Source organism: Artibeus jamaicensis, unplaced genomic scaffold, assembly GCF_021234435.1.
Source record: "Artibeus jamaicensis isolate MK-2021 breed Jamaican fruit bat unplaced genomic scaffold, CSHL_Jam_final contig_452, whole genome shotgun sequence".
NCBI lineage: Eukaryota > Metazoa > Chordata > Mammalia > Chiroptera > Phyllostomidae > Artibeus > Artibeus jamaicensis.
The window spans coordinates 15816891-15842375 of record NW_026521837.1 but is presented as its reverse complement, the minus strand read 5'-3'; the positions used below and the strand labels follow the sequence as shown (position 1 = coordinate 15842375).

At 38.7% G+C, this 25485-nt stretch overlaps 1 protein-coding gene across 1 annotated transcript in view; it reads right to left on the bottom strand.

Moving 5' to 3' along the window:
- The window catches only part of METAP1 (methionyl aminopeptidase 1), an 80466-nt gene that overhangs the window by 38288 nt on the left and 16693 nt on the right, over window positions 1–25485 (bottom strand). The gene's annotated exons all lie outside the window — the stretch shown is intronic.

The following is a 25485-nucleotide window of genomic DNA, read 5'->3' as shown; positions in this document are numbered from 1 at the left end:
ATTTTATGTCACCAACTATTTTAAAGTGTTTTTTTAAAAATCATGAACCAACTGGTTTTTTTTAAAAAGACAAGGAAAACAGTACAGCTTCTTCCATTACTGTAGCAGTCTGATTCTCAGCCACACCCACTTCACTTACCATGTGCTGACAGCCCTACCAGACAGTGCCCCATGAAGGAAGTGACCCTGTTCAGTGTCCCAACGTGCCCCAGAGCCAGGCGGAGGGCCTGGCACACAGTAAAGCCTCAGTGAATACTTGCGAATTAGTCAAATGGATGAATGACTAGAAAGGCTAAGCTTTTCATTTAAGAAAGTACGTTCATGTAACATATTCCAGACACTAGCAAGAAGTACTAAACTAGAAAAGTTCAAGTAATAAATTGAATTAAAATAAACTCAAGCAATAAATATTATTTATGCTTTGATTTTTAGAGTATCTCCTTCAAAGAATTTAAAATTACTCAAGTACAGTAGTTCCCCTTATTACAGTTTCACTTTCCGGAGTTTTAGTTACCTACGGGCAACTGCAGTCCAAAAACATTAAAAGAAAAATCCCAGAAATAAAAAATTTGTAAGTTTTAAATTGTGCTTCGGAGTGAGTAGCATGAAATCCCATACAGTCCTGCCCAGGATATGAATCGCTTTTGTGCACATCCTTTGTCCAGTACATCCACACTTTCTACACTGCCCACCTGTTATTATCTTAGTAGCTGTCTCAGTTATCATACTGGCTATCACAGTATCACAGTAATTGTGTCAAGTAAGCCTTATTTTACTTAATAATGGCTCCAAAGCACAAGGGTGATGCTGGCAATTTCAACATGCCAAAGGGAAGCCATAAACTTTATGATGGGTATGTGTGTACAGGAAAAAACATAGTTCAGATAGTGTTCTGTACTATCCGCAGTTTTAGGCATCTACTGGAGATCTTGGAACATATCCCTGCTGGTAAGGGGGGGTTACTATAAATCATTACAAATACTAAGAAAATTCACAAAGTCCTATACATGTTTTGACTTTATAAACAGGAAAGAGTAAGTCATGGATAAAAGCTAAGAGAAAACAGAAAATAAAGCATCCCTAGAACTATTTAGTAGTCAGAGCACATTACACTGGTGATGCTAAGGCCCCTCTCCCCGCCCCAGGCCTCTGAGAGGTCAACTTTCCCTCCAGGCCCCGGGTCTCCACTACTCCCCCTTTACTTTCATTCTCCTTGTATCCTCATATCCTGCAGCAGTTAAGTCAAGAAAATCCAGGTCATATTTATTCCCTCCTACTACAACGTCGATAGAATCCAAGTGTATAAAAAGACATCCTTAGATTTTTTTCATGACTGAAACTATAACTGAGTTCCCTCTTTTGGGGAGGATGTGAAGGTGGTGGGCAGAATAATAGTGACTCAAAGATGTCCGTGTCCTGATCCTCAAAAACCTGTGGCTATGTCAGGTTACCAGGACAGTGACGGGGAATTAAAGTTGCTCATCAGCTGACCTTGAGATAGGGAGATTATATTGTTTTATTTAAATGAGCCTGGGGTAATCACAAGTATCTTTAAAAATGAACTTTAAAAAGGGGGAGGTAGGAGTCAGAGAAACATATAATGGTGGAAGCTGGGTCAGAGAGGTAATGATATTACTGGGTTTGAAGATGGAGGAAGGGAACCACGCGTCAAGGAACACAAGCAGCCTCTGGAACTGAAAAGGGCAAATAACAGATTCTCCTTAGGGCCTCCAGGAAGGAATGCTGACCTGCCAATGCCTGATTTTAGCCCCAAGACCTGTCAGATTCTGAGACCCAGAACTGTAAGATAATAAAGCTGTTGCTTTAAGACATCAAGTGTGTGGCAATTTGTTGTGGTAGCTACAGGAAAGAAAACAGTTATCCCTATTTGTTGTCAAATTGCAAAACCACTCACAACTAATTTCTCTCCATCCAAGAATTATTGGGAATTGGGAGAAAAACAAATATTTATGCCATAAGAGAGAGAGCTTTCAATTATGATTAATTGAAAAGTCCCAAGAACTAAAATAACTACTGTTTACTGAATAGGTGCACTATACACCAATATTGCATTTCATCCTCACAAAAATTCTGCAAGGCAGAGGACATTATCCCCGTTTTACAAATGACAACACTTAAGCAGAGACAAGCTTGACAATCACATAATAGAACCATACCTGGCAAAACCCACATTACTGCACTAGAAGTGATGCTTTCTAATTGCTTACAGTAGATAGATGTATGTGTGTGTGTGCATGCACACAATTCAAAGCATCAATTTAGCACTAAACTTAGAACCAGAAAACATGGGTGTGATTAAGCTCTACCATGTATTAGCTATACCACTGTATGCGCTGAAGTATTATCTTTAAGTCTAGAGATTGGTTATTATTAACCATTCTCATGGATCCTCAATTGCCTCACTGATAAAGTGGGGTTGGTATCTCCAGGAAAAGATGATGTAGCAGACTACAAGAAATGGTGTAAAGAACCTACATGAAAGTAGTTGACAAAGTGTCCAGTGCACAGCAAGTATCAATATGGGAGCCCCTGGCATCCCAGTGCTTATCACTATGTCTGGAACTAAACAGGTTTCCTCAATATATGTTGGAGAATGAAAGAGGACTAATGTGATCACATACACAAAGGATTACCAGTTGTCGGTGGAAACGTGAACTGTGTTCATTACCTACTGGAACAGACTGCAAACTGCCTACTCCATACACAGCCACTCTTCCCTTTTCCTTAACAGCAACAGAATTCTGCCAGTGGAGTTGTAATGCGCCCTGTTAAAAACATTCCCAGCCTCCTTAATTACACCAGTGGCCACGTGATCTAGTCGGGCCAACAAAATGTAAGTCTAGTTGTGGGTAGGGCTTCTGGAAAGCTACTTAGAAAACAGGCACTATTTTCTACTCATTGTCCTTTCCCTGGCTTCAAACAGGGAGATGCAGCTGGACAAAGCAACGAGCACATCCCAAGAGGCCTGGGTCCTTAATGACTCTGGCAGGAGACTGCAGTGATGCAGTAGAGCCTCTGGAGGGAGAACAGCCCTGCCCCCACCTTGATTTACATTCAATGAAACAGACTTTGGACTTCCAGCCTCCTGAACTATGAGAGTGTAAGTCTGTTGTGTTAAGCCACTCATTTCGCAGTGATTTGTTATAGCAGCCAGAGAAAACCAATATAGTAACTAACCAGATATCAGGGCACACTGGAAGAATGAATCCAATTAATGACTACACTAAACCAGGGTGAAGGACTAATTACAGTCTTTCTGAAGCTTTTCTCACTTACGTGCACTTATTTATGGAATCAACTCCCAATTATTCATGGTAACTTACAAATGGGGCAAGCAAAGACGGATGACTTAAAGAAACCTAACTTCAGCCAGCAATTTCAATTTCTCTTCCTCTCCTTTGCAAGCTATTCCTCAGCAGATATGATTGACAAAAAGGTTGCAGCACACTGGTATTTCACCCTTTTTTCCTTCTTCCAGGCTAGCCTGTGGCAAAGATGTTTATGGCAGTAAGACTGTCTGTCAGCAACGGAAAGATCAGAGATGGGGAAGAAAAGAAGTAAAAGGAAAAGTTCAAAGCAGGTAGGTCCTAGAATCCCAGTTTAAGAGTCTGCCAGGCTGAGGCAAAATCCCACCGAAGCAGAATGTTAGGTGCACCCTCCCCTTCACTTCCAGGGTTTCCTTAACACCAAACTATCAGCATACTAACTACACTTGGTACAATTTCCAATCAATTTTCATTATGTCGGCTTAGAACAAACCAAATAAATGTCTGCCCAATAACACTACACAAGGCTAAGTGGTGTGCACATCTCTTAGGTTCTGACGGTTAACACCGTAGACCACTATGAACAGTCAGTCTTCCCTGGAAAAATTAAGGACTACTTCTTGGCCCAGTACATACACTCCCTTACCCAAAATCCTAAAAACCATTTCGATTCTTAGGTAAACACTAGCAAAGTTCGTACCCTTAGCCTGGCAATCCCTTTTCCTGCCGTAACTGAAATTAGAACATAAAAAAGCAGAAGAGCTCAAAAAATGAATAATAAAGAAAAACATGTTAAGAATACAGATGTAACGTCTGGACAGAGCAGGGTTAATGTAGATGAACTTTTAGACACTTTTTAGTTCTACAAAGCCTATAATTCCATTTTATAAGTAACTATGGAAGAGATTACAAGTTCTTAGAAATTTCTAAATTACAGTAGGAATAAATACCTCAAAATAAAGTTAGGAAAATCTCCCCCAAATGGTGAGCAAAATTATAAGGTTAAAAATAAAGAGATGGTATTTTTGAAACAAAAGATTAAACCAACAAGTCTAACATCCGCATAACCGCATTTCAGAAAGAAAATGGAGAGATTAAGGAGATAACGTAAAAGTTTTCCATAACTGAAAGACAGGAGTTTCTAGATGGAAAAGACCACCCAAGGCTGAAAACCAACTTGTCCAAGGCACACAGTATGAAATATCATAATACCGTGAACAAGAGAAGACACAATAAGCTTACAGAGAAAAGGTAAGGAATAATATGCAAAAGATTGTGATTCTCAGTGGCATCAGACTTTCATAACATAAAAACTCTGAGAAAACCATTTGCAAACTAGAATTCTATATGCAATCAAACTGAAATTCAAGTGTCAGGGCATAGCAAGACATTTTCAGATATACAGAATCTCAAAAATTTATCTCCCATTCAATCTTTCTTAGGGAGCTACTAGAGGAGGTACTACATAAAACACAAGAATAAACCCAGATAGGGGCCCTGGCTGGTGTAGCTCAACGGATTGGGCACAGGCTGTGAACCAAAGGGCCGCTGGTCCAATTCCCAGGCAGGGCACATGCCTGGGTTGCAGGCCAGGTTCTCAGTGGGGGCCATGTGAGAGGCAACCACACATTGATGTTTCTCTCCCTCTCTTTCTCCCTCTCTCCCTCCCTTCCCCTCTCCCTAAAAATAAATAAATAAAATCTTAAAAAAAAAAAGAAACCCCAAAAGGGGAAGATATGATATAGACAAGACAACAGAGAAGTAAAGGGTATCTCTAGGATGAGATGCTTGAAGAGATGTAACGATGATTACTACGCAGCAAGCCCAGGCAGCAAGAAGTTCTGGCTGGAGGAGGTCAGATGGTTCTAAGAGATACATTTCCAAGATAAAACTGATTAAATGTCAAATGTGTTTTTAAAGTACTGAGAGGAGTTCCATACATCTGTGGAAGAGTTTGGGGATGAATCAGTAAGGGGCCAAAGAAAACTGTTAAAAAATGGGAAATAGGAAAGCAAGGAGGGAATTTATAAATTAGAAGCATTTAACTAGGTATGTGAAATAATCTGATCAACAAGTCACAAAAATCATTTTACTTATGGACATTCTGCCTCTATGACATTCAGACAGTAAACGTAGAAGCATTTAAATTACCGTACTGCACAGTAAGATTCGACATAATATATTTTTTAAAAGATGAGATCTGACCATAAAGTGACCAGCCATGTGATATGAAAAGGAGGCCATTTATTAAAGAAGTTACAAGAAACATTGTACACAGGACAATGATGCCTCAGTCCCCTTCAAAGTAGGCACCTTGGGACCTCACACAGTTCTCTCAATCACTATCAGCTGCCCCACTGTATTTTCCTGAATCTCACTGATGGTCTGAAATCTGTTCCCTTTCAAAGGTGATTTTAGTTTGGGGAAAAGCAGAAGTCAAAGGGTGCCCAATCTGGGCTGTAGGGGAGCTGAGTCAACTGGGTGATTAGATGTTTCACCAAAAACCTCTGCAGGAGACGTGATGCTTCAGTGGGTACATTATCATGATGAAGCTGCTAATCACCAGATGCCCATAGCTGCAGCGTTCTGCATCATCTGGACAGTTACCACAGCGGACTGTTCACAAATAACACAAAATGTGATATAGATTTGTTGCTCTACTAACTCCATCATTTTGAATGCAATGGCCACACAGTACACATGCTCACTCAATGTTGCCTAACCCCTGCTCCCCGCCACTGACTAGTACAGTGAAGTCGTCGCTGTTCACACATGCACATTTCAGACCACTCTCCATGGCTGCCAGGTTATATCGATTTCACACAAACCTTTCTCGTTATATTAACAATGGCTGGACCTTTTCTCTACAGACCTTGTATGTATGTATAGGAGACCATTCTGGGTGGCATGGCCCAGCTCCCACTTGAAGATGCACTGGACCCATGCCCACAAATAGGTTCTCTCGTGGGGAATCAGGCCTGCATTGTACCTAGACTGTATGAGACTTGCTTTTGCTAAAACTCCCTAACCCTGAATTGAGACAGCAAGTGCTGACTCTAACTTCCTAAAATCCTTGCTAAAACTCCCCAGTTTGGAGTGTAACTGGTTCAACCACTTTTCCCTGTGCATTTGCAAATACCCTTCTTCTGTGATGTGATTAGCATCATACTCTTCCTTGTTTTCTGTAAAAGGTAACCACCTGAAGTGAACCTGTGCATAGTAAATGAGGACTATCACGTAATGTGCCAGAGAAATAAAGGCCAGTCATGGTAAGGGCCAAGGATTTTTCTCCTCTTGAGAGAAAAGCCATGCTGTCCCTTTTCCTCCACAGGACTCAGTAGTCCACGTGAATTTCTCATGCCTCACCCAGAATGTGGCAGACCCCATGAGCCAGGGTCTACATCATGTATGCCCACTGCTAAAGAATCCCCTTTTTAAAAGTTTATAGTATGAATTAACATCTAAAAAAATCAGTTAAGTAATATTAAAAGGAAAACACAGAATTTTAAAACTAGAAGAAATTTAAATTTTTATAGATGATACAGGGAGGGAAAAGATGGCGGCCATGTAGGTGGAAGCTGAGTCCACTTACTCTAGTCCCCAACTCAGATTCTCAGATGATCTTCTGACAAATAACCTGAACAACTAATGGAATCTTAGCTGATATGAAGTTACGAGGCAAGGAATAGAGAAGACACCTCACAATGGGCATTAAGAAGATTTTATATTATGAAGGGGAAATACCCCATGCGTGGTGGTGCCTACAGATGTGGAGACCGCTAAGAAATCACAGCTCTGTGGCTCCCTCCCCTCCCAGGGCAGAGGGGCCCCAGTCCCAAGCGGGGAGTCCACAGACCCAGGCCAGGAGTGACTTGGGAGGATGTGTGAAGTCAGGGAGACCCCGAACATGAACACTGTGAGCAGCAGCTCACCATCCATAGCTAAAGCGCCAAATGCCAACCAGGAGACTGTCAGAGAGAGGGAATCTATCTGTACCTGAGTCGGGTGGAGGCAGGCTGTGACCAGCTGCACCCATGAGAAACTTCTGGCTTTCTGGAGAGGTGGTGTGGGCAGAAAACCAGACAGGGACTTGGTGCTACAGTGTGTGTGCCACAGAGAGACTTTTAAAAGGGGAGCTAGAGTGTGCTGTGCAGGGACCCTGTGCGCAGCTGTCTTGCCAACAAAGGGAGGAGGCTGAAAGTGCAGTTTGCTCCCACTGAATACAGCTGGGCTGGGAGGTCAGAAAATTGCACAGCAAAGGGATTTCTGTCCATGACCACCATGACTAGCAAGCTGGGGTCTACACAAAATGGAGAGTTCAAAACTGTACCTAAAATGAGGACAGTGGGCTGGGAATTAGACGGACAAGAGTTGAGCACCCGAGGTTATTTACAGCCAGGCAGAACCCCTTTCTCCTCCAGAAATCAAACTTCTGGGAAGGGAAAAACTACCCAGCCCCCACCTGCTGAAGGACTGGCAGGACAGGCAGGACAGGCTCAAGAACCCCATGCAGAATGCATATCCACAGGAGAAAAGCAGGCAGAGAATCTCCGAAAGAAGTAATTTTGAACTTCTCTCAGGGAGACAAAATATGCTGGTTCCTAGGGTCCTAGTCCACTGAAGTCAGTAAGGCAGGAAGATCAAACACTGGTGCAGCAAGGGGTAATCAGGACCCCACCCAGCATTGGCTCTCTCACAGAGCTGCCAACAGCACCAAGCAGGAAAGAGCTGACCCTCTTACATGGATTAGCCCCTCCTTTGCAACAGACAGCTAGTTCACCAGAAGCCATACATTTACTGGGAATAGGCTGGGACAGACCGCACAGGTAGTGCAGGACAACACAACCTACCATCTTCCCAGAAGACTGAACAGTGCCAGGGGAGACGCAGGGATCACAGACAGGGGTGCAATAGAAACCCCCTCTAGTGGTAGGTGAAGGTGATATATGCGGTGCTGCTAGAAGTTGGATGACCCGCCTCTGGACCATGAGCTGATAAAAAGCCAGATGCTAATGCAGAAGGAGCAGACAAAGGGTATACACCAAACTGCTAAGAATGCACCTCATTCTTCCTCAGAATTTGCGTTATTTTTTGTCTTGTATAGCCCTTTAACATTTCTTAGTTTTCTTCAAGTGTATTCCAACTAATCCACTATTTTTGTCTTATTTTTCATTTAGATTTTATATATTTTTACATATTTTCATTTCAAATATTACTTACAAAGTACCCTTCCCTTGTCTTATTCGATTTAGTGTTCCTCCAGCCCTTGCTTATTTGAGTTTGAAATTTTATTTCTTCCCTTTCTTGCCCTGGATTCTATTTCTTCCTATTATTATGGCTCCTCCCTTTATCCTCTCAAAACCCTTTTCCTTTACTGTAGACATCTCAAATTCTCTTTTCTCTTTCTTATAATATTCTCTTCCCACCTTTATTAATCTTTGCTCATCTATCATTGTTATTGGCCTTGTTCACAGGTGATTTTTCTTCAATTTTGTTCCTGTTCGTTCACTATTTTTTAATTTTACTTCAAACCTCGTATTATACTCTTCCCTCTTTTTACTCCATCTACCATTACCCTTCCTTTTTTTACTTACATTTTAACTTTTATTTTCTCCCCTTCTTCACCTTATTTCTACTCTCTACTCTTGTTATTTCTCCGTCTTCCCTCTCAAAATCATTTTTCTTTCCTTTAGTCATCCCATATTCTTTTTTCTTATCTTATAATATTCTTAATCTCTTTCCACCTTTATAAATCTTTGCCCATTTGCTGTTGAAATTGCTACTGGGGGATATTTCCGCTGGTGTGGGTCTCATTGTCCGGGTAGCAGTGCTTCGTTAACCAGCACCTGCGCAGCAGCATACACGATGTGGCGGGAACTGTGACTCTCAGCCAGCTGGAGTGCAGAACCCACCAATGAAATGGGCCATCAGTAATCAGTACGGAATCCCCTCAAAACATTAAAAATAGAACTGCCCTTTGACCCAGCAATTCCATTACTGGGGATATGCTCTAAGAATCCCAAATCACCAATTCAAAGGAATTGATGCACTCCTATATTTATAGCGGTGCTATTTACAATAGTCAAGTGCTGGAAACAGCCTAAGTGTCCATCAGTAAATGAGTGGATAAAAAAACTTTGGTAAATTTACATAATGCACTACTATGCAGAAAAAAGAGAAAAGAAAGATGAGAGGAGGGGGGAGGGGAAGGGGAGAGGACAAGACAAAAAAGAAAGGAAAAGAAAAGAAAAAAAGAACAGGACAGAACTCCTACCTTTTGCCATAGTACTGATAGAACTGGAGAATGTTATGCGAAGTGCAATAAGCCAGTTGGCAAAAGACAAATACCACATGATCTCACCTATGAGAAATCTAATGAACAAAATAAACTAATGAACGTAACAGAACCACAGGCATGGAAACATGGAACAGACTGACAGTGACCAGAGGGAAGGGGGGAGGGGTAATGGTGGAAAGAAGGGGAACGGACAAGTTAGAGAGACCGTATGAATGAGGCATGGACACGGACAACAGTGTGGGAACTGGCTGTGGGAGTGGGGGGCTGACAGCCAGAGGAGGGCAAAGGGGGAAAAACTGGGACAACTGTAAGAAAATAAAAATAAAAAATTCCCCCAAAATAAGATCAAATTTGCCAAGTAGCCAATTTCCCGCTCAACAGCAACTCTATTCTGCTGTCATATATGTTATGTAATAATCGACACAGATTTTTAAAATGCTATATTAATAACAGATGATAATTTTTAAAATGAATTTTATATTCTACAGACAATATATGAATGTTAAAAGCTTGCTCATGACCATATGTAATACTATATATGTCCAGATATTTAAATGCAATTTGAGACTGGCAAGTGAACATCTTTAATGTGTAATGATACCATCTAGGTTGAGTATCCATTTCACTGTATCAATTTCTGTAGTGTGATACTTAACTTTATTAGATCACTGAATCTTTTTACAATTGGGAAAGAAACAATTCCCTTCCAAAAAATACATTTACAAGTAAAGATGTTGTTACAATTCGATTTATTCGTTTATTCATTCAAATACAGAGTACACATTATGACCACAGTACACTGTGCTAGGTGCAGAGCATTCACAGTGAACAACACAGACTCATTCTAGACAAATATCGCATGGTTAATTATGCAATTAACACAGTTTGTAAGTCACATGGGCCAAAAACAAAAAATACACAGTGCTACCAGGAGAGGGTAAAGATAAGAGCTACCAATATAGGCGGGGTCAGATCATGTTAATGATTCTGGTCTGTTCTAAGAAAAACAGAAAGCCATTAATTATTTTAAACCAAAGAACAACCTGATAAAGACCTGAGTTCATGGCATCCCTGCCCTCCATTCACAACCCACTATATTAAAGCTCCTTTTTCTAATACACAGAATGGTCTTAAAGAACTTCATAACACTGGTTTTTTATATAAGCTGTCCTTGCTTTACATAGTAGTCAAGAACTATAAAAATGATCAATCAAGGTATAACCATAGAAAGCAATCTTCACAATCAATATAAAAATTACAATATAAAATATTGAATGACAACTGTAACTAAAAAATAAAATGTAAAAAACAATAACTGGTACATGACCTTAAAAATTTTTTTTATCAAAACATTAAAAACTCCTTTACTGTCAGTTACAAATATAGAGGGAAGTGGAAAAAAAGTAAAACTAATATTTGTTTAGTACACTGTAATTTAAAATATTACAATATCTAGAATTAGAGTGTTTTATTTCTTTAAAAACTTATTAAGACTAGTTTGAACAATGTTTGCCTTCTTCACACCGTGTAACAGAAAACTGAATGAGCATCTTTTTTATACTTAGCAAATTGTCATACTCCTGGCTAAATTTGGAACTACTTCCAAATTTTATCCTTTACACTTTCAATACCTCTGAGAACTCCTTTAATGTAAAGTTTTTTGTTGTAGTCACCTCCCCTGATACACTGTCATCCTTGTCATCACAACCATTTTCCCCATTTGTGTCAAAAGTTTGCCTCAGAGTCCCCCTGGGTTGCACATCCAGATGCACACGGTGAGCAACGGCAATATTCCCATGGTCAGCTAATTCTTCTATAATTCCATTTATGTTCAACTTAGCGTTTACTTTCAGCATTATCAGTTACCATTCCTTTGCTGCACTGTCACCTTTGTTGGCCACTTCCTTCTTTCATTTATCAACTTTTGTAAAATGTCCCATATGTTTATCACTGGGTAGCAAGAAAGTAACACAAGTACAGCTTTTCCTGTCTGCATGAGAACTGACTGACAGATCACAGTGACCAATCACTGACAGGCTTTGAAAGAAGTGGAATGATGTGGTCACTAATCAAGATGCACACCTGTGACTTTTTGCAGTGGTGCAAGGACAAAAGAGCTATTAATAAAGCTTGTACTTTATGTAATTATGTGGCTGAGAAACTGGTTAACAGAACTGTGGTAACTAAATTCATGCATATCAAAACTGCAAAATAAGATATGCCTTTATGTAGTTGGCAACTTGACAACCCATTTACAAAAAACTTTTCTAAATAGATTATATTGCTTTTGCATCACCCAGCATCTTTTTTTTTACCCTCGCAAAAGCTGACACATTATTTCCTTAAAAAATAACATCTATACCCTGATTCATTTAAAGAACACAGAAGTTTACACACTGATTTAAATCAAGAAGGAGAAGGATTACATATCAATTTAAATCAAGAAAGGAAGGGGGAAGGAACCATCAGAGAAGAAGAGAGGTAGCAGAAGCATTTAAAATGTTACAAACAGCCCTGGCTGGTGTAGCTCAGTGGATTGAGCATGGGCCTGTAAACCAAAGGGTTGCTGGTTCAATTCCCAGTCAGGGCACATGCCTGGGTTGCAGGCCAGGTCCCTGGTGAGGGCCATCTGAGAGGCAACCACACATTGATGTTTCTCTCCCCCTCTTCTCCCTCCCTTCTCCTCTGTCTAAATATAAATAAATAAAATATTTTTAAAAATTTTAATTGCTATAAAATGAGTATTTGCATCTAATTGTAACACTACAAAAACTGCATTGCTCACTTATTACTAAGAACTCATTATTCATAAAGAATTTGTAAGTAGAAACAACTCAAAACCCACACTATTTTTAAAACATATCATTTCAGAACTGAATTGAGGGCAGCGGCTAAAATCACAGACTTTGAGGTCAGACAGACTTGTACGCCAGCTTGGCCATATGAACTGTAAGACACTGGGGGGAAATCTTACTATCTCTTAAGTTCTGCTTTCTTCAACTGTAATTAGAAAAATTACTGTGTAATACATGTGGCTAACATTAAACTGCTCAATTCTAATTATCATCAACTTCTTTAAGCATTTTGAATTCTAAATATTTATCTTTAACATGTGTGTAAATCCTAGCCCAAATTACTGGTTTATGAAAACTTAAGACAATGAGGCAGCTAGCGATTGCTGTGGGCATTGTATCTTACTAGCACCACTGCCCACAGAAGCTGCACGCTGGGGAGGAAGATGCAAGAGCCCAACAGAACCTGAAGTTCAAATGAGCTCCCCAGCCAACATTACAGACCATCACAAACAACAAAAGAGGGTCACGGTGTATTTCGGCACAACCTGTGACCAATCTTTGACAGAATAATAAGTTATGCAGACACAAAGGTAACCCGTAGAAAGCCAGGGTTTTTCTTAAAAACAAAAAAAAATTACATAAAATGTAAAACGAGCACAGACATCAGTAGCCACATTGCATAGGACACAAAAGTCACAGATTTACAGATTTGGGTCTATAAAAACTATAAACTATAAAATGTGAACAGAATGCAGGGAGCAGCTATTTGAGGACTCTGAAAAATGAACAACAGCAGGCAGGCTAGGGAAGACCAAAAATCTGATGCAGTATTCCCACCCTCCACCACCCAATTGCCAAGGTTAACACAAAAGTGACCAACTACCAGGGCCCAAACTCAAGAGCACTCCAGGAGAAACCCTCTAACCCTGGCTCATGAAACAAAAAAGGGAATTCCCAGTGCTCAGAGAGTACATATATCCATATTCTTTTCTCTTTTCTATCCACACTCTAGACCCCAAGCTTGTAGGAGCCAAAATTCTCAAAAAGAGACATTTTTCTCTTTAATGGGTGAAGGAAGCTGTGGTCCAGAGAGGGTGGGGCCAACCCACTGCTGCTTTCTCTGTGTCCTCCTGTCATTGAGCCCCAGACCCAGGCAGTCATGAAAGTGTGCAGCGGAGCAAGTAACTAAACCCCAGCTTTCTGGCCTGAGGACCAAAGAAAAGGATTCCCAGCGAACCACACAGTGTCAAGGAAGAAGCTCCAGAATTAACCGTATACTTTAGCTTACTACAGAAGCTCCAGAAGTAACCCCATAAAGTTTATTGTAACACAAAATACAGATACTTGTGAGAACAGAACTAATAGATGCAGATCATCATCCAGGTCTCAAACCAAGCACTGGAACAGATCTGAATTACAGCGCAAAGGCTTTGAAAACCGAATTGACATTGAATCCACAGCCCAAAGAAGGCAGGTTAGAACTTGTAGCCTGAATCTAACCAGATTAGTAGCCTGCTAAAATAAAAATATCAACATTCTGCAGAGGATTTAAACAAGACTCCAGATCTCATAATATTCAAAATATCCCGGATACAGTCTAAAATTATTCGCCATATAAACAACCAAGAAAATTTCAACTTACAAGGGAGGTGAGTCAACAGACACCAATGCTGACATTCAGAATGTTGGCATTAGCTGAAAAACTATAAAACAGCTATTATTAAAATGGTCTAATAAACAATCAGGAATATTCTTAAAACTAATGGAAAAAAAGAAAATCTTTGCAAAGAAGATAAACCAAATAAAAAATTTTAATTGAAAAATACAATAACTAAAATTAAAAACTGTGTAGCCCTGGCTGATGTGGCTCACAAATCAAAGGGTCGCTGTTGGATTCCCAGTCTAGGGCACATGCCTGGGTTGTTTGCCAGATGCCCAGTAGGGGGCGCATAACAGGCAACCATACATTAATGTTTCTCTCCTCACTAAAAATAAGCCAGTAAAATCTTTTTTTTTAAGTGACAGAAGCAGAAGGGGAAAGAAAAAATCTATAGAATATTGTTGGCAACAAAAATCAACATCAATTCATGATACAAATTCTGTGAACTAGATGAGAATTTCCTAAACTTGGTAAAGACAAGCTACAAAAACTACAGGTTACAATCACATTTAATGTGAAAAACAACATGCTTTCTCCCTAAGGAACCAAACAAGGATTTCCACTCTTAATATTCCTGTTTCAACATTACACTGTAAATCTCACAACACAACCAGGTAAGAAAATAAGTTAAAAAGACACAGACTGGGAAGAAATAAAACTGTCTCCATTCAAAGATGACAGAATTATCTGTATAAAAATACCAAGGGAAATAAAAACTTCCTGATCTAATATATCAGTTTAGCAAGGTCACAAATACATGATCAACACACAAAAATATACTTTATTTTTCTAAACCGGCACTGTATAATTGAACAATTACACATAACAATGTCATTTACAATCACTCCTCCCAAAATTAAATAAATTGTAGAAAATTAAATAAATTTGTTAAATAAATAAATATAAATTTTTAAAGCATGTACAGGAGCTGTATGCTAAAAATTAAAAAGCGATGATTTAAAAAACCAAATAAATCTAAATAAATAGAGATGTCCTGTCTTCATGCAATGGAAGACTAACATTAAAAAAAGTCCATTCTCCCGAAATTCATTTGTAAGTTATAAGTAAATCAATCAAAATAATTTGAGGACTTTTTAAGATTTAGAAAAGAATGAGTCTAAAATTTATATGAAAAGGCAAACAAGATGAGCTAACACAATTTTGAAAAAATGACATTGGAGGAATCTTTAACTTTTTCTTATATTAAAGAGATATTTTTTTCTATTTCTAGTCTTAAAATAATGTTACTAGGGACTAGTGTTGAATCTTATCAAATCATTATAATCATCTACAAAAGCAATTACATTTTTTGTACCTGATGTATTAATAGTTTTTCCTCTTATTTAATGATTTCTACTCCCCTGAAGTAAACTAGCTGCCCATGGTTGATTATTCATATATATATATATATATATATATATATATATATATATATATATATATATTGCATAATGCAACTCAGTGATATGTGTTTTACCAAGCTGTGTTTTTTTATGTCTAAATATGTATTGCTAGATATTTTAAATCAGAGTTTTCTTGCTGACCTTTCTTCCCTTTCCTTCTACCTGCCATTTCACTATTGCTACCAACCCTTATTATTAAGTGTTATTACCAACCCTTATCTAACTCTCCCAATACAAAATAGGAAAGAAGCCATTACTTCCGTGTCAGAGTCTTGTTTCAAAAATAAAAATAGTCCTGTCATCTTCTTAATGACTAAAAGCACCAGGTGGTGAGTATCTGTAAAGAAAGATTCCCATCAGCCTGGGTTAGCAGGACTGTCACCTTCTGTTACAGATAACAGCCTGCAGTGCCTCCATTCAACATCTGCTGGTGGGAACTACCACTGGCTGAGAGCCTTTTTGATGTCATTCACACTTCACGCTAATCCTAGGAACTGGATATTACACTCATTATACTCGCATTTTACCAATAGGGAAACTAAAGCAAGGAAGGGTTAAATAATTTGACAGCTCACATAGCTGTTAGGTGGCAGAACTGGACCATGAGGTTCTTTGGATCCAAAACTCACTCTCTTTCCAGACAGTTACAAGGCTCACTGGGAAGTGCGCTGAAGAAGCAACAGCTCAGTAGAGGATAAGACACAGGTCTGCACTGCTCCCACCCCCAATACCTTGCCCTATGCATCACTTTCGTTTGGCTGTCACTGAGTTGTAGCCTTTATAATAAACCAGTAAAAATAAATAAAACAAAAACAACCTAGCAGCAGAGAGGGGAGAGAGGAAAAAGCCAATGAGAGCAAAGCAAAATGAGACATTAAAGAGAAAGAATAAATAAAAGTTTTAACTTAGATTTTTAAAAATATAAATATGAAAAATATATAAACACTTAAGAACTGAAAAAAGAATAAAGTGAGCCCTGGGCAAGTAGCCCAGTTGGTTAGAATGTGGTCTCAATATGCCAAGAAGCAACCAATCGATGCATCAATAAGTAGAACAACAAACTGATGTTTCTCTCTCCCTCTCATTCTCTCTCTCTCTCTCTCTCTCTCTCTCTAAAACCAAACAAAAAAGAACAAAGTCAAAGGGTTAAAAAAAAAAAAAAACTGGTCTCAAGCAGAATCATATTTACCATTTAATAAACAATCTACAAAAGATTAATGTTTTCTCCTGAATCTCATTGACGTTCTGAAATCTCTTCCCTTTCAAAGGCAATAAAAAAGATTAACGTTTTCATTCACAGAGTTTATATTATTGTATGTTAATTCTCGTAACAGTAGTAATTATTTCTTTATTAGATACTATAGTAACCTATGTTATCATACTCAGGAGAACAGAATGTTTCTTATTAAATTCTGCTGAATATGCTGATTAAGAGATGTACCTTGTACCTTGGAAACTCCTAGGGCTACAAAGGGATCACTCCTGAGAAATTAAGAGATAAATTGGGGGGGGGGGGGGGGCAAGTGCACCCCTTGCTTTAAATTCTTGACAACTAATATGTATTACCTTTTTAATAAAAAATTATTAAAACTACTTTTTTAGAAGACCTGCTACACACAAGAGGAAGGAATAGGGTGACAAATTCAAGAAAATGTCCTTTTAAGAGGATAAAGGCCCATTTTTTTAAGCTCTAAAGATACTACAACAACAATTAGTGTGGTTCCATAACTAAGACTTGGTTGTTTCTATTTTAAAGTTTTCAGACAACTGAAGGCTTAACAGTTGCCAAAAGCAATCGATATTAAATGAGTGCTTAATATGTACAAAGTATTCCTGAATGACAGTTTACTACACTTGAAATTACCTATTTTGGGTCCAAACTAAAGTATTCCATATAAAGTTCCTATTTAATATCTTTTACCATTATTGATATATGTAACCTAAAGTAATGCCAAAATTATTTCTAAAGGGCATAAAGTACAAAACTGCCACCCACATGTGGTTTCAAATTAGAAACAAAAATTTTATAATCCTGGGGAGAAAATTCTTTCCTAAAATGCTATTTTCCAAAGAAACTTTCCATAAATAATTTAGCAAAATGCAGGAATTAGGGGATACTATACAAGAAAAGGGAAAGGAAAACCCCCAACGATGTGAGATGATCCCCTAACCTCACAAAAAAATAAAACTTTCTACAGAAGAGCCAGAGCTCACCTAGTCCAGGAAGGAGAGGCCAGAGAGGCCTTCAAGAACATGAAACAAAATAATCAAATGCTGAGTATGTTTAAACATACTAAGAAGAGATTTACAAAACCAAAGGAAGGGTTGGGGTAAATTAAAGGACATAGAAAGCTAAGTAAAGGAGTTGCACGGGAAAAGAAAAGTAACCACAATGTACTTAACAGATAAAACTTATGTTTACACAGTGCCTACCATGTGTTGGTCACTATTCTAATTCTTCATGTATGTTAATTCTTCACCCTATGAAGTACTGTTTATATACCCATTTTACAAATGAGAAACTTAGATGAACAGATGTTAAATGACTTGCCCAAGGTCACACAGCTAGCTATTACTGGTAAGCAGACTACATGACTTCTCTGTCAAAGCCATTTACAAGTCAGAAGACAGGCATATAGCAGTTGAGTACAACTGAATCCTCACCTTTCCATTCAAGAAGTCTAGAGAGAAGTCCTAAAACCAAACTATCATGACATGGCAATTGTAATCATGTTATTTAGAAATACAGAATTAAATGCCAAAATAATCTGTTAAGTGTTAAAACAAAGATAAGCTCTAGAAATGTAATGTACACCAATGATGGTTACAGTTAATATACTGTCTTATATTTAAAAATTGCTAAGAAAATAAACCTTTAAAAAATTCTCATCACAAGAAAAAAAATGTAACCATGTGAGGTGTTGGATATTAACTAAACTTATTGTGGTAATCATTTCACTATATATACATACTCCCATATCAAATCATTATGCATACCGTATACCTTCAATTTATACAATGTTATATGTCAATTATTTCTCAGTAAAACTGGGGGGCAAGTGTCAAAAGCAATTACCTGGCATAGGGGTGTGAGGATTATAGAATATTCAACACTTAAGTCACATGCATGTCTTTTCGAGAAACAAAACTGTATTTAAAAATTACAATTAGTATAGTCTCTAAAATGTACAGAAAATATATATTAAGGTTCATTTCCTACTGCCATTTTCTGGCTGCATGAAGATTCCATCTTAATAAAAATTGTTTCCTTATCTTGACTTAAGGCATCTTGTCATTTGAAGCAATCACCAGCCCAATTAATACAACAGTAAGGCAATGAATGTACCGTTTAGAGTTTCCTGCTCATTGAGTAATCCCCCCAGTGGCCAAAACACATAGCCCACCTCTTTCGACCTCTTCCCTGGACAACATGAGCCTTGACAGACTGGCATGCAGAGAGACAATCAGACCACTCCTTTCTTTAGGATCAGTCTCACTACCCTCCCAATGCTGCTGTCTTCAGTGGCCCACCCCTGACAGTGGGTGTGCCTACACATTCACCATTATTGTTGGTTGTTCCTAGTTTCTCCACTCAGAAGGTAATGTCATTTACAGCATGGCAACAGCCGGGGCCCACAGAACCCAATCATCAAAGGTTTCTCAATTTTAAATAAACACAGACTTTTCTCATTGCAAATGCTTGCCATCTGGAGTAAATCAGAGTAGGTTCCAAACATTTTTCTTTTTACCCTTTTTGATCACAGTACTCCTGTTAAAAAAAAGTCTAAAGCAACCTGCAGTATTTAAAAAAGAAAAACAGAGCTGTTCTGAGACAGGAGCAGAAAGCTGGTGCCATTGTCACTTGTACACATCCAAATGCATAATTGAAACCAATTACACTTAAATAACCAGATGTCCTTCTCCATTCGAATCTTACCTTCCTTCAAGAGTATGGAAGATGACAATAACTGATTTTAAATACCGTTACCTCCTGCCCCCCCCAGTGAAAAATGACCCTTTAGTATCACTGCCTCTACACTTCAGTTAATAATCTATTCCACTGTAAACTCTACTGTTGATTTGATTTTCTCAGTTAAATGTTCAACAAACTAAAAGCAGTATAAGTTGTTTAAAGGCACTGTATTTCAAAAGCCTTCTCCATCCTCACTTCTTGGTGGGCAGAGTAAAAACCCAGAATAATGTGTAAAGACCAGCATTTAGAATATATCCTAAGCAGTGATGGAAAATTATTTTCATATCTATTCTTATAAGTCATAAGCTGTGGACCAATGACCAAACTTAAAAATGTCATCCTTTGTCTTGATTTTACTTTAGCAAAGAACACTTTCAATATGATTAAGAGCATAGTCCTGAAAAAGCATAATATACTTTACATTTTTCAGACTACTTGGTATTACTGTGTCTGACATCAATTCTTCTCCCAACTGTATTTTCATCACCATCAACTAACATTCTGAAATTCCACACATTCACTGAAGTAACTATCCAAATAGCCTTGTTTTCCTTAGGGGATTTCATGATGCTTATACTTGATTCATGAAACTTGCATCAAATCTCAGCTTTTTAATAAGAGTATTAATAGGATTATTCTCATTAAAGCAACCCGGGAACTGTCTCACAAAACGGCTTAATTAGCTAACGGCTTATATTTCAAGATATACGAGGATTCAATTAAACGAGTAAACCAAAACTCTCACCTGCATAAGAATATCCACTTTCCTCTTATTTGCTGAGGCCATGAAGCAACCAGTTCTAGCTCTTCAAAATCACTGACGACATAAAGATGATTCCCAAATCTAGTGAGTCTTGAAGACGACACTGTTCCTTCCCTAAACCGGTCTCCCTTTTTCTTCACCTATTCACTATCAGACTAGAATGACTCAAAACCCTGAGTGACTGTCCATTCCAAGAAGAATAAACTTCAACTCCTTAACTGGGCAATCTTTCCCTCCTTATCTCTGAGAAAAAAACAAAGTACCAACAACCTAATTAAATTAGAGTTACAGTTCCCCAGACAAACACCACACTTTCCTTTCCTTTGCACAATCTGGTCTATCTGCTCCTCGCACTCAGCTTTCCATCTGTATCCTCGGAAGCTTTACCTGCCCCTTCAGGTCTATTTCAAATGCTGCCTTCTCCATAAAGTGCTCACACCACACACAACCTGACCCCAAGCCTAACAGGTCATACTAATTTATTTGGTACTCCTTGACAGCACTTTGTCTACCTGTCTTATTCTCCACCTATTTAATAGGTCCAACGCACAGCCTATCGATTACTCTTTATAAATAGTAGGTAAAACTTTCATTTTCACCCCAAGAGAACACGCTTTACCAACAACAGGCATCTACCAATTTTAGGAGCAGTTATGAAGCAGTGTGGTTCTCAGTCTTGGTGACATATTAAAATCACCTGGGAAGCTTTTCTTTAAAAATACACATGCTATCCCTTCCTCAAACTAAGTCCAAATTTCTGAGGCTAAGCTATGTAGGTGATTCTTATTTATTCTCTGGACTGTGAATTACTGGAGAGTGAAAAAGTACCACCAGAGGACTTCCGCCAAGATGGAGATGTAGATGGAGGATCCACCTCGCCTCTGTGCACAACCAAATCTAAGAACAACTATTTTTAACAGCAGTCACAACCAAGCCACAGGGAAAATCGACAATACGGAGTCCAAAGGACAACTAGATACTCGGCTGGACCGGTACGAGGAGCGAGGCCAGCAGCGGAGCAGGTTAGCAAGAAAAAATTCCCGGGGCGGAGCGCGGTGCGCGCAGGGAACCGAGGGCGTGATTGCGAGCGAGCTGGCTGGCGGAGCGCACAAAGAAGGGGTGCGGTGGGTCGCTCAGTCGCGCTTTACGTGCGGAGAAGCCAGTGAGAAGGGAAGCCGGCGTGGGGCAGCAGGCTCGCGCAATTCCGATCGGATAAACCCCAGGCGTGCGGAGTGACTAGAAGCGCTGGGCTAGCGGAGAGGACCGCCATTGCTCCCTCTCTGACCACGCCCCCACACACAGCGTCACAAACCAGCGACCTGGGTCGCCCCGTCCTGGTAAACAACTAAGGCTTCGCTCCGCTCACTTAACAGCACGAATAGACCAAAAATGGCTCTAGGACAACTCAGAGCCCCAGAACCGATAGACCTAAGTGATGAAGAAATAGCCAGTCTTTCAGATGCACAGTTCAAAACACTGGTTATAAGGATCCTTACAGAACTGGTTGACTTTAGTCACAAATTAGAGAAACATATGGAAGCTAAATTAATTGAAATGAATGGGGATACAAAAGATTCCAATAGTAATGGAAAGAAAATTGGGACTCAAATCAAGGGAGAGAACCAGAAGGAAGAAAAAAAGGATCAAATAGAAAGGAATGAAGAAATAAGAATTCAGAAAAATGAGGAGAAGCTTAGCAACCTCCAGGACATCTTTAAACGTTCCAACATCCGAATTATAGGGGTGCCAGAAGGGGGAAAGGCACAACCACCAGTTGAAAAATTATTTGAACAAATAATAAAGGAGAATTTCCCCAAGATGGCAAAGGAAATAGACTTCCGAGAAATCCAGGAAGCTCAGAGAGTTCCAAAGAAGTTGGACTCAAGAAGGAACACACCAAGGCACATCATAATTACATTAGCCAAGATTAAAATGAAGGAGAGAATCCTAGAAGCAGCAAGAGCTAAGGGGACTGTCACCTACAAAGGAGTTCCCATCAGACTGTCAGCTGATTTCTCAAAAGAGACCTTACAGGCAAGAAGGGGCTGGAAAGAGGTATTCCAAGTCATGAAAACCAAAGATCTACAACCAAGATTGCTCTACCCAGCAAAACTTTCATTTAGAATGGAAGGACAGATAAAGTGCTTCTCAGATAAGACCAAATTCAAGGAGTTCATCATCACCAAGCCCTTATTATATGAAATGTTAAAGGGACTTACCTAAGAAAAAGAAGATAAAAAAGATGAACAGTGAAAGGACAGCAAACTCACAGTTATTAAGAACCACACCTAAAACAAAAGCAAACTAAGAGGATAGCTAGATCAGGAGCAGAACCAGAGAAATGAAGATCTCAGGGAGGGTTAGCAGCAGGGGAGTGGGAGGAGGGGAAGGGGGGAGAAGGTACAGAAAATAAGTAGCATAGACAGTAGATAGAAAATACATAGGGGGGAGGGTAAGAATAGTAGGGGAAATACAGAATCTAAAGAATTTGAGACACATGTTCATGAACTAAAGGGGGAAATGGTGGGGGAAGGGTATGCAGGGTGGAGGGGAAGGGAGGCGGGAATAGAGCAAATGTAATGGCATAATCAATAAAATAAATAAATTTAAAAAAAAAAAAAAGAAAAAGTACCACCAGAGTTGAGAGATCTGTATTTTCATTTCACCGCCAGAACAAGTCATTTCCCACTCTATTTGAGGCCCCAATGACTTGCCAAACTATCAACACAACTTCCCAACTGACTTCCTTACCTCCACCCTCTTCTCTCCCTAATCTTTTCCTATTCCAACCATCCTATAAGTAGTTACCAGAATTAATGTTAAATGGTTTTCATAACATGACCACCTACCCACGCTTATCCCCTTAAGAATCTATTATTTTCCCTTTTCCATCACCTCAAACCTAAAATAAATTTACGTTGATGAGGGTATGAGGAAATGGGTACAACACGCAATGTTAATGAGTATGCTGAATGGTCGGCTGGTACTGAAAAGGCTACAGGGCATCAAAATACAGCATGCATGTAAATACGGAATCCATAAAAACATATACAGGGTGCGGCAAAAGTAGGTTTGCAATTGTTCACAAATAATACAATAATTAATTAATAATAATACAAGAGTAAACTGTGTTTTGTGTACTCGTAACTGTAAACCTCTTGCCCTACCCTGTATACTCACACTCAAAAACAGACTTTGACCCAGTAACTCCACTTTCAGAAATTTAACCAAAGAAATAACCTGACAAATGAGCAAAGCTGTATGCAAATTTAATGTTCACTGCAGCAGTTAGAATTGTGAAAAATTAAAGAGAATTTAGATATCCATCAATATCCATCAAATGGCTTAGATAAATTATGATTCAACCACATAAGTGAATTTTATAGCCATTAAAAGTAATAGAATTAACCTTACATATGGATATAGAAAATCTTCAATGGTTTAGATTTTAGAAAGGCAAATTAAGAGGAAAACTGGAAAATCTAAATAACATGGAAATCAAACAATGTACTCTAAAACATAACCAATGGGGTCAAAGACAAAGATACAATGGAAATTAGAAAAGACATAGAGGCAAATGAAAACAAAATACGAAACGTACTACACAAATACCAAAATTTACAGAATGCAGCAAAAAGAATGCTAGAGAAAAGTTTATAGCTATAAACACCTACATTAAAAAAGATCTCAAATTAAAAACTGTCAGGATGGGCAGGGTAGGACAAAATGACGGCTGAACTAAGACTCGGAAAAGACGACTCACATCGAACCAGAGAGCCGAAAGGGCGGGCTTTTCGAAAATGGGTATCCATAGCAACCTGAGCCACCAATGATATATTGCCACTTTGTTCAATTGGGGACCAATCCCCAGCTCCCACGAAGAGAGCCAACCAAAATAAAATAAAAAAGCCTGCCGTGTTCCCTGCTTGGGCGTGACTTCCCTGGGCCCACTCTGCAGACCAGAGAACCTTGCCTAGGTGTGCAAATCCCAATAAAGCTCTATACTGCCTAACTCTGTGGCTGATTGGCATTTCTTCCTCGGCGGAGTCTAAGAATACCTTTCAAAAACCTAACTTTATACCTTGAGGTCATAGAAAAAGAATAAACTAAATCTCAAACTAGCACTCTTTAGTGATAATAAAGCAAAGTAGCAATAGAAGAAACTATCTCAGCATAATAAAAGCCATATATGGAAAGCTGACAGCTAACACCACAGTCAACTGTACAAGAGTGAAAGCTTTTCCTTTTAAGACCAGGAACTAGGAAAGGATGCCTGCTCTCATCACTTCTATTCAACATGTCATTGGAAGTCTTACCCGAAGCAATTAGGCAAAAAAAATTAAAAGGAAAAGTAGAATTTTCCTTGTTCACAAATGACATGATCTTATATGTAGGAAACTTCTAAAGATTCCAAAGTAAAAAACTGCTAGAATCAACAAAATCAGTGAAGTTGCAGGACACAAAATGAACACACAAAAATGGATTGTTTCTTCTGTACCTAAACAATGAAAAAGAAAATTAGGAAAACAATTCTAATAACAATAGCACCAAGAAAAATAAAACACTTAGAAATAAATCTAACAAAGGAGGTGAGACTTGTACACTTAAAATTACAAAACATTCTTTAAAAAAATTAAAAGGCACAAATAAATGGAAAGCTGTCCCATGTTTATCAATTGACAGACTAAATATTATGAAGTAGTCAATACTACTTAAAGCAACCTACAGATTCAACACAATCCTTATCAAAATCCTAAAGACATTTTTTTGCAGACTTCGAAAAAAAATTATCCTAAAATTCATACGGAATCTTAATGGACTTCAAACCACCAAAACAATTTTGAAAATAACAAAGTTGGAAGACTGACACTTCTTGATTTCAAAACATATCCTAAGCAACAATAATGAAAACAGTGTGGTGCTACCATAAAGACATATATAGAATAATGAAACAGAATGGAGCCCAGACATAAACCCTCACATATATTCAAATGATCTTTGACAAGGGTGTCAAGACCACTCAATAAGGAAAGTGCTCCAAGCAGTGCTCCAAAAACTGATATCCACATGTGAAAAAATAACATTAGACCCTTATCTTACAAAAAAATTAAATGAACTAAGACCTAAATACCATACACCAAAGTATAAAACTCCTGGAAGAAAACAGGGGATAAGTTTCATGACATTGGATATGGCAATGATTTCTAGTATATGACACAAAAAGAACTGGGAACAAATGCAGAAGTAAGTAGGTGGTACCACATTAAACTTTAAGACTTTTGTTCATCAAAGGACACAATCAACAG